The sequence below is a fragment of the Triticum urartu genome, chromosome 2 (genome assembly GCF_003073215.2).
Source record: "Triticum urartu cultivar G1812 chromosome 2, Tu2.1, whole genome shotgun sequence".
Classification (NCBI taxonomy): Eukaryota; Viridiplantae; Streptophyta; class Magnoliopsida; order Poales; family Poaceae; genus Triticum; species Triticum urartu.
In genome coordinates this window covers 669,482,570-669,496,670 of record NC_053023.1, presented here as the reverse complement: position 1 = coordinate 669,496,670, position 14,101 = coordinate 669,482,570, and the positions used below count along the sequence as shown (strand labels likewise).

General features: G+C 41.0%; 1 pseudogene; it reads left to right on the top strand.

Moving 5' to 3' along the window:
• The window catches only part of LOC125537773, a 32,115-nt pseudogene extending 23,005 nt beyond the window's left edge, over window positions 1-9,110 (top strand).
• The last annotated feature ends 4,991 nt before the right edge of the window (window positions 9,111-14,101 follow it).

Here is a 14,101-nt window from a genome sequence, read left to right as displayed (position 1 = left end):
CTTGGGGGAGTTGATATGTATCCATCGTATCTACTTTTCCAAAAACTTTTGCCCTTGTTTTGGACTCTAACTTGCATGATTTGAATAGAACTAACTTGGACTAACGCTGTTTTCAGCAGAATTGCCATGGTGTTATTTTTGTGCAGAAATAAAAGTTCTCGGAATAACCTGAAAATCAATGGAGAATATTTTTGGAATATATCAAAAATATTGGCGAAAGAATCAACGTCAGGGGCCCACACCCTGTCCACGAGGGTGGGGGCGCGCCCCCTGCCTCGTGGGCCCCCTGACGCTCCACCGACCTCAACTCCAACTCCATATATTCACGTTCGGGGAGAAAAAATCAGAGAGAAGGATTCATCGCGTTTTATGATTGGGAGCCGCCGCCAAGCCCTAATCTCTCTCGGGAGTGCTGATCTGGAGTTCGTTCGGGGCTTCAGAGAGGGGAATCTGTCGCCATCGTCATCATCAACCTTCGTCCATCACCAATTTCATGATGCTCACTGCCGTGCATGAGTAATTCCATTGTAGGCTTGCTGGACGGTGATGGGTTGGATGAGATTTATCATGTAATCGAGTTAGTTTTGTTAGGGTTTGATCCCTAGTATTCACTATGTTCTGAGATTGATGTTGCTATGACTTTGCTATGCTTAATGCTTGTCACTAGGGCCCAAGTGCCATGATTTCAGATCTGAACCTATTTGTTTTCATGAATATATGTGAGTTCTTGATCCTATCTTGCAAGCCTATAGTCACCTATTTTGTGTTATGATCCGTTAACCCCGAAGTGACAATAATCGGGATACTTACCGGTGATGGCCATAGTTTGAGGAGTTCATGTATTCACTAAGTGTTAATGCTTTGGTCCGGTACTCTATTGAAAGGGGGCCTCAATATTCCTTAGTTTCCAATAGGACCCCGCTACCACGGGAGGTTAGGACAAAAGATGTCATGCAAGTTCTTTTCCATAAGAACGTATGACTTTATTCAGAATACATGCCTACATTACATTGATGAATTGAAGCTAGTTCTATGTCACACTATGTTATAACTATTGCATGAGGAATCACATTCGACATAATTATACATCACTGATCCGTTGCCTATGAGCTTTTCATATATTGATATTTGCTTATTTACTTTTCCGTTGTTACTGTTACAATCACTATAAAACCAAAACTACTACTTTTGCTACCATTACCTCTACTATCATACTACTTTGCTACTAAATACTTTGCTGCAGATATTAAGTTTCCAGGTGTGGTTGAATTGACAACTCAGCTACTAATACTTGAGAATATTCTTTGGCTCCCATTGTGTCGAATAAATAAATTTGGGTTGAATATTCTACCCTTGAAAACTGTTGCGATACCCTATACTTGTGGGTTATCCATAATTAGTCATGTATTTTCCCTATTAGGAACAACCTAACCAATGCAAGCTAATTATTTTTTCTTTGAAGAGAAATAGAAAGTGTTTTATTTAGAAACATGAACATTTTACTAGCATAAGAAAAGGTATGTGCGAACCTTTGGATGCATTTACTGAAAATAAAATATTTTGTTGTCTTACTGGAGAAACAATCTCGTGTTGTAGATGTGGTTGATTGTCAAACTTGGCCCCTCCTTTAGTTATGTACATTGACAATACACTACAAATGAAGATGAATTTTCACATACGCAATTCTTGAACAAGATATGAATACAAATTTCAACATCAAAGAATTCAGTACCAATCCATGAACTCGTGAAGATGCGTCAAATCTTGAGGTCTTTTTGACTTTCTGAGAAAATCTAGGTAGTATTTGTGATAGACATATACTAACGGGAATTCCAAACTCCCGAACGCTTTAGTACTCTTCTAGTTCCAGCAATTTACTTCTACCACTATGCTCATTTACATTCTTTTTGTGACACCCTGATTTTTGGATCTTTCTTTTTCTTTTGAATTCCTTTGAATTTTGGTTTGGATTCCTTTTTCTATGGCTCTGTGGTCTTGAAAACCTGGGAATATCATCTCTCTATCTTCATCACCCTCAAATCCTTCCCAAGATCATGTCATTGCCATGTTAGCCCAACCCCAAATTCTTTTTCTCGGGAATATTCCTTTTTCTATTACAGGAATAACCCTGTTTGCCCTAGGTTGTGAAGCAACAAAGCAACCGGATTCTCATTGCCCAATCCCCTTCATAAGGTAAGCATGTAGTCTGTACTTTCCTTTCTTCTCCAGGTCCCAATCCCCTTCATAGCCTAGGGTTTCCCGTTGCCCAATTCCCTTTATATATAACCTCGAAATCTTGCAAAATCCCTCGAGCCACCGCCACAACAACCAACAATCCTAGGGTTTCTCACCCTCTCGATTGAATCGAAGGCCCCTTGGTGAGGTCGTTTGAAGATCCATCGAGATCTCAGTTTGTTCACTACGCTGGGTAAGCCCTACATTCTGTATATCCGATCTATGCTAGCACAACTCAATCTTTAGCCCATTCACACTATTATATATGCTTCTCAATCGGCTTAGGATTCTATAAAACCATGGTGCATATATCGCTTTTGTACTGCTTCCCACCACAAGAAATGGTGTATCCATGTTCGTAGTTCTTCCTGAACGTTTTAGTTCAGCATAGTTCAGTGATACCTCTCCAACGTATCTATAATTTTTGCTTGTTCCATGTTGTTGTATTATCATTCTTGGATGTTTTACAATCATTTTATAGCAACTTTATATCATTTTTTGGGACTAACTGATTGACATAGTGCCCAGTGCCATTTGCTTGTTTTTTTACTTCGCATAAAATCAATACCAAACGGAGTCCAAACGCAGCAAAACTTTTTGGAGATTTTTTCTGGACCAGAAGACACCTGTTGGGCAAAAGAGTTGGTCACCTCCCGCACCACCTCTTTGCTCTATAAATACCTCGAAAATCCAAAAACCCTAGGTGAGTCGACAAAACACAATTCCAGTCGCCACAAGTTCCAGAACCACCAGATCCAATCTAGACAGAGTTCGTAGTAGGTCACACTATAGGTTAACAATAATAATAACCTGAATCATAAACAACCCTAGTTCCATGAGGAAAGAAATTGGTTGATCTTTATGTGGTCATGCAATGGTGACCGAGCTCCTTGTGGTCATGTGATGATTACGATAGTATCACTGATACCAGGGTTGGTTGATCAGGAGGTGATCGTGTAGTGATCACAGCGGCAAGTACGATTGATACATATGGTGTTTGTGAGACAACCTCCGCGATGAGTAAGTTGGTCCACGAGACCTTAAACATAAACTCCCTCTCATGCTAGTGCTAGCATCATCATGTTCATATCATGCGTAACATGTATATGCCATGCTCATCCTCATATTCTTCTAGTAGTATCATGTTTCTCATTGATAATAAACCTATAAATGACATGCTATTGTTTGTCTTGATTGCTTTGGTTGCTGTGAGCTTGTGAGTACATTCAAAGTACTCACCTGGCATGTCATGCCAGATTGCAGGTGATGCTGTGAGTGATTGCTTGTCGAGGATCCCGAGTTTTCATGCTAGTATGTGTCCTAGACAGAGTCCTTGCGGAGTGGAGTTCATCACCATTGTTGTTGTTCCGTTGCTAGCATAGAGCTACCTTAGCAGGTGTAGTGTCGTCGTGCCGCTATAACCTTTGCAATATCAAAACCTTGGTACCCATATTACTTTTAATAAAGAGTTGTTCTATTCTATCCCAAGTAATGTCGTATTCTAGAAGACTTGATCTCTGCGTTGGAATACAGGGTGTTCCGGTTCCTCTAAGCCGGGGTGCCACTCTTTTGTGTATTCATGTTTAATCCACACTATACTCAGAATCATTATACTTCCACTCTCATTTTTCTTTGAGTTTACAATTTAATGGCAAGCACATTTGCATGAGTATCTACGCGGGACAAAAGTCCAATTCAAGTGCTCCCTATGGGATCAACACTTCTACTTAGTAAAGGCTGCAACTAAAGCATCAGTACTTGCAAGCCATCATCATCTATAAAAATTGGTCTTATTTTATTTTTAAACACATAACATCATTACCAATGTAACCTTTCGGCAACACTATAAATGAAAAGACTTTCACATAAAAGTGTATTGTACACTACATCATAATGTCATGATATTGATTATATGGAAAAATAACTCTCGTCAACCTCCTTTTTTACACAAGAATAAAAAACGGTGGGGGAAAATACAACAAAACTTCTATAGGTTTGATCGACGCTCTGTAATTTCTGCTAGAGAACACGGTCCCATATCAAAATATATTTTGTAAAATGTCATAAAAACAAGCTTGCCTTTTTAAATACAAGTCATTTTAGCAACCAATAGTCAAAATTAAAAATACATACTAGATGAACATAAATCAACTTATTTTGCCTAAAGATTTTAAATAAAATAATATAGATTGACCCTCTGCGGAACACCCTCAACCAAGGGCCTCGAAAAATTAAGACTGGACTTTCCTAACTTCTCCGAAGTTCCACCCCTTTCAAGACATAGGGTTTTCCCCTTTCCGACCCCTTTTATAAACACCAAATCTTGCAAAGTCCATCGAGTCGCCGCTGCCACAACCAACCATGCTGGCCTTCATCTAAATCACGTCGTCCTCTACTCTTGCCTTCTTCATTGAAACGGATGCTCCTTCAAGAGGTCTGATATTCAGATCCATCAAGATTTAAATTGATTCACAATGTTGGTAAGCCTTATAGTATATCCGATCTATGCTTGCGCAGTTAGTTCTTTAGCCCATTGGTATGATTATGTCTCTCCTTATTATTCTATAAATCTAGTGTGCATCATGCTTTTGTTATTCCCAACACAAGGATGGGTGTATCCATGTTCATTGTTCGTAAATGTTTTAGTAGAGCATAGATCAACATGTGGGATATAATTAGAGGTTTTATTGATAAGGTTGATGTATCCGTCTTGACACTTTGAGGGAGGGGTATAGATTCTTGTGGAACACACAACAATGGTGTTGGTGTCATCATCGTCGCATTGGAAATTTGGCCATGTGAGAAGAATGATCTAATGCCCTATATATATGGAACAAAGAACCCCACTAGGAAAAATATATTTTTAGTTCAAATGTTATATTTAGTTTTATTAAAACATTGCAGGTTAGTATAATGCCACATTTTTTCTTGTGATAACTGTTGGGTTACTTGTTGGGCCATAACTTTCTTGTCTCAAGACATGGATGGTAATATATCAACACAATATGTGCATGTTCCTTTGTTTACTAAATTTTCATAATGGAATCATCAAATTTGTAAACCTCATCAATAAAAACTAATATTTGTTTGGCAAATCCTCTAGAAGGATAAACATGGGGAGCACATGAAGGCCTATTAGCGGATAGATCGGATAATGTATCAAAACCGAATTGCTTAGCTAGATGAATATATACAAATGTGCAAGTGTGCCTCCCCAAAATATTACGCATGTGGCCACTCTCTATATATATTCCTAGCATTGATGTATGGTGTGTACATGTGTGTCAAACATTTGAATATAAATATGAGATAAATAGTATTCTACTTTCTTCCCCAAAGAGCTTATATGGAAATTATGTTCATGTTGGTTGTTAGCTAGATCTATAACAAAAGGACCTTTGTAGGAGAGTTCTTGAAAATAACTAATACAATTTGGAATAATCATTGAATAGTCATAGCGGAAATCCAAACTTGGAAAGTGTTTCCTACATAGATTCAACTCTCGGGTGAAACTTGAGTGGTATCATATGCCATTGTTACCATTGCAAAGAATTATGCTAATGTATCATACATCTTATATTGTATTATAGAGGGAGGAGTGCCGGCCATCAGTAAAGGTCCAATCATGGTACATCATAAGAAACGGTATAGCACTATGGCTTGGTAGATAATAAGAAAAATGTCAAATTAAAGGAAGAGGAAGATGAAAATGTGAATACAAAAGAGAAAAGAAAGAAAAATAAAGATGAAGGTGATAAGAAAATAGAGGAGAAAAAAATTCCTCAAAGAGGAAGATGGCTAAATACAAGGAGGAGAAAGAGAAGAAAACGAGAGTTGTTAGGAAGGATGGATGAGGAGAAGGAGAGGGAAGATCGGAGGAAAAGAAAGGGAAATGTGAAGAATGTGATGTCACATAAGGAAAGAGAGGATAATGAGAATGAGAAAGACGATCAGGAGAAGCGAGAAATTCGGAAAGAGAAATAGGAGGAGCCAATGGAGATAATTGAACAGAAGTTAAGGAAGGAGATTGATAAAGAGGAAGAGGAGTCGAAGAAAAGGGTTGAGAAGGACCAAAATGATAAAAATTACCCCCACTTCTTTAGGGCGTTTATGTCCCATTCATTTATGGAACAAGTGGTAGGTTTTCTTCATCATATTCATAAACAAAGAGACTAACTCATTGTTGTTCTATTTTTACCTACCATATTTTGCATGATTGCTGCGAAGATTATCTTTTCCATTGTGGTTCACTTTTAGGAATGGTGCTCTCTAATTTGATAGAGTTACATATATAGTATATTCCACCCAATAGATTCTTTGTAAAATTATTGATTAATATGTTTCAAACATGGACTATATAATGTTTTCTGCCGTTCAGAAGGATACACGAGGTAGCATATCCAAAATATAAACTACTTCATGAAAGTTGATATCTTTTGTATTTACAAAAACATATAGATTGTAAATAAAGGAGACATATGTAACATTTTTGCAAAATTTAAGGCCAATTGAGTAGTGGCTGATAGCTTGGATTGGACTATAGGAAGGCAAGGTTAAATGCCATATATGCATGTTTGGGTTGTGCTCGACATGGTCACCCATTACTAATTAATTTGTATGATAACATATGTTGCAGAAAATTCCAGTAGGATTCCACAAATACTTGGAAGACTGTACATGAATGGTTTTCCTGAGAGGTCCAAGCAGGAATAAATGGCCCATAGAGCTGGCTAAAATCTCAGGGGAGATACGCTTTGCGCGTGGATGGAAGGAGTTCCTCTCGGACCATTGTGTCGGGTATGGCTGGCTGCTAGTATTCCGTTATGACGGGCAGTCACAGTTCTTAGAGACAGTTTTCTTCCAATCTTCTTGCAAGGATCCGTATGAATCTCTCGGCTAGCCGTAACACAAGGACATCTACGTGACTAGAGAGGAAGAGAAAGGTCTCACAAGCACCAATGCATATGGTACTTCCCCAGAAGAAGAAGAAGACACTCACACTAACACCAGTGCAGTTGGTACACCACAAAATAAAGCTTCAGACGAAAAAGAAGATGCTTCAGAAGAAGAAGAGGTAGTGGTAGAGGAAGATGCATTATCAAAATCTCTGGAGAATGAGGAAGACAGTGAAGCTCGCATGTGCAGGGATGATGCGCTGGAACCAACACAACAACAACAGGAGTATTGCCAAAAGACCGAGGATGGTTTTTTTGTCAGGAAGAGGGCTAGGTTCAAGAAGGTTGATGATATCATGGCAGAAGTGGACCAATCTAGCAAGTCCAAGCTCGCAAAGTGGAAAAATTCTGAAGCTCCAACTGGTGATCCTGCTTCTGAGGGAGCAGCATCAAGCGACTGTTCGGCAGGTAATTAAGAAGAACCCTTCGATCCAGCGATTTCAAAATATTTAGTACTTCTAGTACCTTTTACGTATATATTGGTACGAGATGGCTTGATGTTGTAAAATGATTCTTATACTCTTGCTATTGAGCTAACCATTGTCCGTGTGCACATCAAACTGTAAGAGAATCGGAGCATCGTCCACCCAAGAAGTCCAAGGCTGAGGAGATAAGGTCTCCATTTGGTGATTCAGCTTCTAAGGCAGCATCATCAGGTGACAATTTTGTAGGTAATTAAGAATAACCATCTAATGGATTGAATTCAAATTAACTGTTGTGATGGATAAATGTTGTCAAATGATTCATAGGCTCTTGTTATTTGGTTAACCTATGTGCAGAACCATTGTAAGCAGAGTTTGCTAGTCGACCATCCAAGATTCCCAGGCTGATGGGAAAAGCTCTACTGCTCCTTTAATTGTTTATACCAGGTCTGTTGTTTCAGCATCTAAAAGAGCTTCTAAAGGGGCAACATGAAGTGGAAATTTTGCAGGTAACTAAGAAGAAGCATCCAATCAAGAATCTATTTCAAAATGAGTAGTACTTGTTTTACATGTACACACACATACATATTGTTTGAGATGGCTTAGATGGTGTGTCAGTTTTGACCCTGGTAGCTAGATATAGCACTGGTCTTGTACTATAAAATGATTCCTATCTATACGCTCTTGTCATTGAGCTAATGAACTTTGCCCGCCTATAGTTCGTACATGTGTATTCACGCCAAAATCCATGTGCAGGCACATATCTTTTGGTAACAAATATGGTATGGAGGCTCAGTTCATGATGTTCAACAAGAGCAATGATGAAAACCAACCCGGCAAAGGAAAATCTTCTTTCTTCCTTCCTTCCTGTTAACCAACCTTCTGGTACTAATTAGAACAAACTTGAAGTGAACTATCCAGATATATATAGTCTGCATCTTTTTATACTAGTTCTCATAAGGGTTACGAGAAGGATGGGATTAACGTCGCAGAGGCGTCCAGTAACTCAATGGGAGAATGACGATGCCATGGAGAGGGCACGGAGTTTAAAATCCATGAGGCCCTTCACCGTCAAGGCAATGAAGCACAACAATGTCTATGCCTGTACTTCATGGTAATTGATCAATTCAGTTTCTTCTCTCGAAACTCATATTCTAAAATTGTGTTGCTCTCTGACTGATTGTGATCGACCTGCAACTGCAGATCATCTCGCAAGTTCATGGAAACATTCCTCCCAAAAGACAGCAGGACAATGACGCTATGGGACCCGCAGGCGAAGCCGTGGAAGGTCTGGTACAAGTACACTGGTGGTGAGTGTCCCCACGCGGTGTTGAGCGTGGGGTGGGGCGCACTCGCCATGGAGAACAACCTGGAGAAGTGGGACATGTGCGTGTTCGAGCTCTTGGACCAAGAATATAACATCAAGTTGCACGTCCACAAGGTCTTCTTGATGATCACCCCATGTGTCCTCTCCCAAAAACCTCGCATAGATGAGTGATAATTCATGCATAGACATTTTGATCTTGTGTTGTTGACAAGGGAGGCACACCATTCCATCATGTCGTTGTTAAAACATAACATCTAGAATTATAATGTTTGTTGCTACGACTAATTACCGGATTCTCGTTGCCCAATCCCCTTCATAATATAAGCATGTAGTCTGTACTTTCCTTTCTTGTCCAGGCCCCAATCCCCTCATAACCTAGGGTTTCCCGTTGCCCAATTCCCTTTACATATAACCCCCAAATCCTGCAAAAATCCCACGAGCCGCCGCCGCCAACAACCAACCATCCTAGGGCTCGATTGAATCGAAGGCCCCTTGGTGAGGTCGTCTGAAGATCCATCAAGATCTCAGTTTGTTCACTACGCTTGGTAAGCCCTACATTCTGTATATTCGATCTATGCTAGCGCAATTCAATCTTTAGCCCATTCACACTATTATGGTTCTCAATCGGCTTGGGATTCTATAAATCTATGGTGCATATATTGCTTTTGTATTGCTTCCCACCACAACAAATGGTGTATCCATGTTCATAGTTATTTCTGAACGTTTTAGTTCTGCATAGATCAGTGATACGTCTCCAACATATTTATAATTTTTTGCTTGTTCCATGCTGTTATATTATCATTCTTGGATGTTTTACAATCATTTTATAGCAACTATATATATATATATATATCATTTTTTGGGACTAACTTATTGACATAGTGCCTAGTGACATATGCTTGTTTTTTACTTCGTAGAAAATCAATACCAAACGGAGACCAAACACAGCGAAACTTTTTGGAGAATTTTTCTGGACCAGAAGACACCTGTTGGGCCAAAGAAGTACCCGAGGGGGCTCCAAGGGGACCACAACCCACCTGGGCGCGCCTGGAGGCCCAAGGGCGCCCTGGTGGGTTGTGCCCACCTCGGCCACCTCCCGCACCGCATCTTTGCTCTATAAATACCCAGAAAATCCAAAAACCCTAGGGGAGTCGATGAAACACAATTCCAGCCGCCGTAAGTTCCAGAACCACCAGATCCATTCTAGGCATAGTTCGTAGTAGGTCACACTATAGGTCAACTGTAATAATAACGTGAATCATAAACAACCCCGGTTCCATGAGGAAAGAAATTGGTTGATCTTCATGTGGTCATGTGATGATGATCAAGCTCCTTGTGGTCATGTGATGATTACGATAGTATCATTGATACCGATGTTGGTTGACTAGGAGGTGATCATGTGATGATCACAACGGTAAGTATGATTGATACATATGGTGTTTGTGAGATAACCTCCGTGATGAGTAAGTTCGTCCATGAGACCTTAAACATCGACTCCCTCTCTTGCTAGTCATAGCATCATCACGTTCATATCATGCGTAACATGTATATGCCATGGTCATCCTCATATTTTTCTAGTAGTATCATGTTTCTCATTGATAATAAACATGTAAATGCCATCATGTTGTTTGCACTACTAGGAAAAGGCATGCTAGTGGCGCACCGAATTTGCCTTCTAATGGCGCACTACCGGTGGGCCACTGGCATCACGCCATTAGAATTAAATTCTAATGGCGCACCACCGGTGCGCCATTAGTATCTGGTGTTCTAATGGCGCACCACGTAGTGCGCGATTAGTATAGCCTGCAGTGCGCCATTAGAATGCCTCCCAGGGGGGCATATGTACCCATGTGCTTTGGCATTCTAATGGCGCACCAGCAGTTAATGCGCCATTAGTGTGATGATCACAGTGCGCCATTAGTGTCTTGTGTGGTGCGCCATTAGTATGAATATTAGGTTTTATTTTTTTTTGCTTTTCTGATTTTTGCACAGGTTACAAAATATATTATTGGACAGAATATAGACAGCAGCACACAGCAACATCAGATTCATCGAATACAATAGAAGATTAGTCTCCGAATACAATTCATCATATTAGTCTCCGAATTCAAAAGACCGAACAAAGATAAAACATTACATGTCTCAAGACCGCGAGTATCGAGTTTGTCGGAAGTAATACTAATCCTAACAAGTCCTACTAATCATCATCATACAACTTCTACTCGTTATTCATAACAAGTCATACGATCATCATCTTGATAGTCTTCGAACCAACCCTACTTAATTTTTCTTAGCACATGATCATCAGTATTAGGCAGGACCTAAATACCCTATTTAAGCTAAAATAGCATAAAACAATATAGACCCTGACTCTCCATTATGGAGAATGGAGAACATCCTATCTCCAATTCTTGCGCTTCGCTTCCTTTTGCTTCCAAGAAGCTCCTTACGACTGTCCATACATTTTTCCATCCTTTGATTTTCATGTCTCCACTTCTTTTAGAAATCTCGTATGGACAGTTGAGATTCGTAGGACGACCTGGCTGTATGTTCAAAACATTAACACTACCTTTCAGATACATCATATGAGGCACACAATTCTCTGGGATTATCAGTTGAAAAACATAGTAATAACTTCATAATTAGCAATGATGTACTAGTTTTAGAAGTATGCAAAAGATGCACGGATGTCGTAATAGTAAAAATCTTACCAGGGTATCTCCATGGTAGTTACCGTAGTTGAACACATGCACTAGTGGCACGTATTTACCATAATGTTGAGGAGTTTGATTGCAGATATTGTAATTCTCAATGTCAGTACAAAATCCGACCAAATGATTTTTCTCCTTGTAAGTTGTTAATTCGGAGCCATCGGTGTAGTGGGTTTTGTCTACCATCTCCCGCACATTCTTTGAACAGTAAAAATAAGCTGTCAACTATTTTGAAATAAACAATATAAATTAGCTAATAACTATGTTTGAGAAACTCACATAGCGGTAGAACTGGAGGCGTATCAACAAGGACCCAAATGTCCATATTGTCTTGGTTGATGTCAGGATTACCAAAATTTTAGCATGACCTTTGCTGAAAATAGGACATATGGAGTACCCGAATTTGCCGGAACGGAAGTTAATCGACATTCCGGCAAACTCAAGGCCTCTCGGGGTACCTGCAAAATCATCACGACACGAAGGGCCTCTCAAGGGCCTCAAGCAGCAGCGGCGTCTCCCAGGACCCCATTTTTTTGCTAAATTTCTTTGAGCAACAATCAGAGCAGGAAATTCAGCATATTTCTATACAACAACACTGTAAAGATGAAGAACAGTTCTACAGCAGCCCATCTTTGATCATCATCTTTGCATCTCTTTCTCAATGTGATCAGTAATGTAGACATATTCATGATCTAGTTTAGCAGCAGGTTGCAAATACTTAACTGTCTAGAACATCACAGCATGCACAGTAATAAGAATAATGTAAATATAACAACACATGTTCACTGGGTGCCAATATGCCAAAATATAAAAAAGAGGCATACAAGAGACCCATCGAAGACAAAACATGACTAATGTTGTACTAAGACCAGTGACATAAACAAAGCATAGCTGATGTGGTGCTAAACTGGATATACCCTCCCAGTCCCAGTGTCCAGATTTATAATGCCATGTCTTATGGCTGACAGACACTGCTTCAGGCACATAGTATACTTGATACTGCACGTTGAACCATATACATACTATCTTACATGACAAATCAGCATAGAGAGCATTGCACAACCAAAACAAACAAATAAAAACATGGTAGCAAAACATATAGTGAGAATTGCCATCTACCAGTCCTATGTGACTGAACCAAACATGCATAGCTTTCTTGCGCCATCATCATTTTTTTTGAATTTTCATCATCAACTAATTAACACCCTTTGTGACGGTGCATTAGCATAGGCATAAGCTGCACTACAACTTGTTCATGCCGCCTCTTTGAACTATAAAACTCTGCACTAGTACTTTGGCATGGTGTCAGACTTTGTACATAAGTACATGACCCGTATGAGGAGTAGTTATCTCGACTGTGCAGTCACGAACATACAGAGCATTGCATGATTAAGACAACTAAATAAAAACACGGTAGGAAAACAAGATAGAATTGCCATCCACTAGTCCCATGTCACTGAACATATATATGATGCACTTGCCTTAACACATATCTCCAGAAGGGACCTGAATCGAGCAACAACCAGCCTAGGGGGAGGAGGGGAAGGGGGGAGAGGTGAGGAATCACCTGTGGGATAACGGCAGGCTGCCGTAGGAGGGCGCCGGCGTCGAGGAGGCGGCGGGCGGCGGCGCGTCGAGGAGGAGGCGATGCGTCGAGGAGGAGGCACGTCGAGGAGGAGGCGTCGCGTCGAGGAGGAGGCGGCGTGTCGACCTTGCCACCCACCTTGGAGCCGGAACCCTAGGGCGTGCAGGTGCGGCGGACGGAGGGGACGGAGGGGGCGGCGCTCGCGGGGGAGGCGGGGCTCGGGGGGAGGCGGTGCTCGAGGGGGAGGAAGGGGAGAGGGAGGCGGCGGGGGCGCGTGGGCGGCTGCGGCGGATGGCGGGGGCGCGTGGGCGGCTGCGGCGGCGGCGGATGGCGGTGGTCGATCGAGGGGAATCTGGCGAGGGAGGGAGGGAGGACACAGTGCGAGGGCAGTAGGTGGAGTGGGGGAGGGTTCTAATGGCGCACCACCCCCTCGTGCGCCATAAGTACGACTATTCTAATGGCGCACCACCCCTTGGTGCACCGTTAGAATTTTGTTTTAATCTAGCCCACTAGCCCTAGCTACAACCTAACCCTATCTACAACAGAAGCCCCCCACTAGCTCGACTGGTTAGCACGCAACACACACACCAGGAGGTCCTGGGTTCGATTCCTAGGCTCCCCAATATTTTTTTATGCATTTTAAATGCTGTTTGATATTTATTTGTGTTTAAATATGTTCAAACTTGTTTAAATCATAACAGTAATAAATTTTTATAAAAACAGTAATAATTTTTTAAAAAATATGTTCAAATTTGTTACTTGAAAATATCATCATCGGCGGCGGTGGAGCGGGGGAGGGTGCGGGGGGCCGGGTGCTCGTCGGCGGCGGTGGAGCGGGGGAGGGTTGCGGTGGGTCCTTCTTTTTT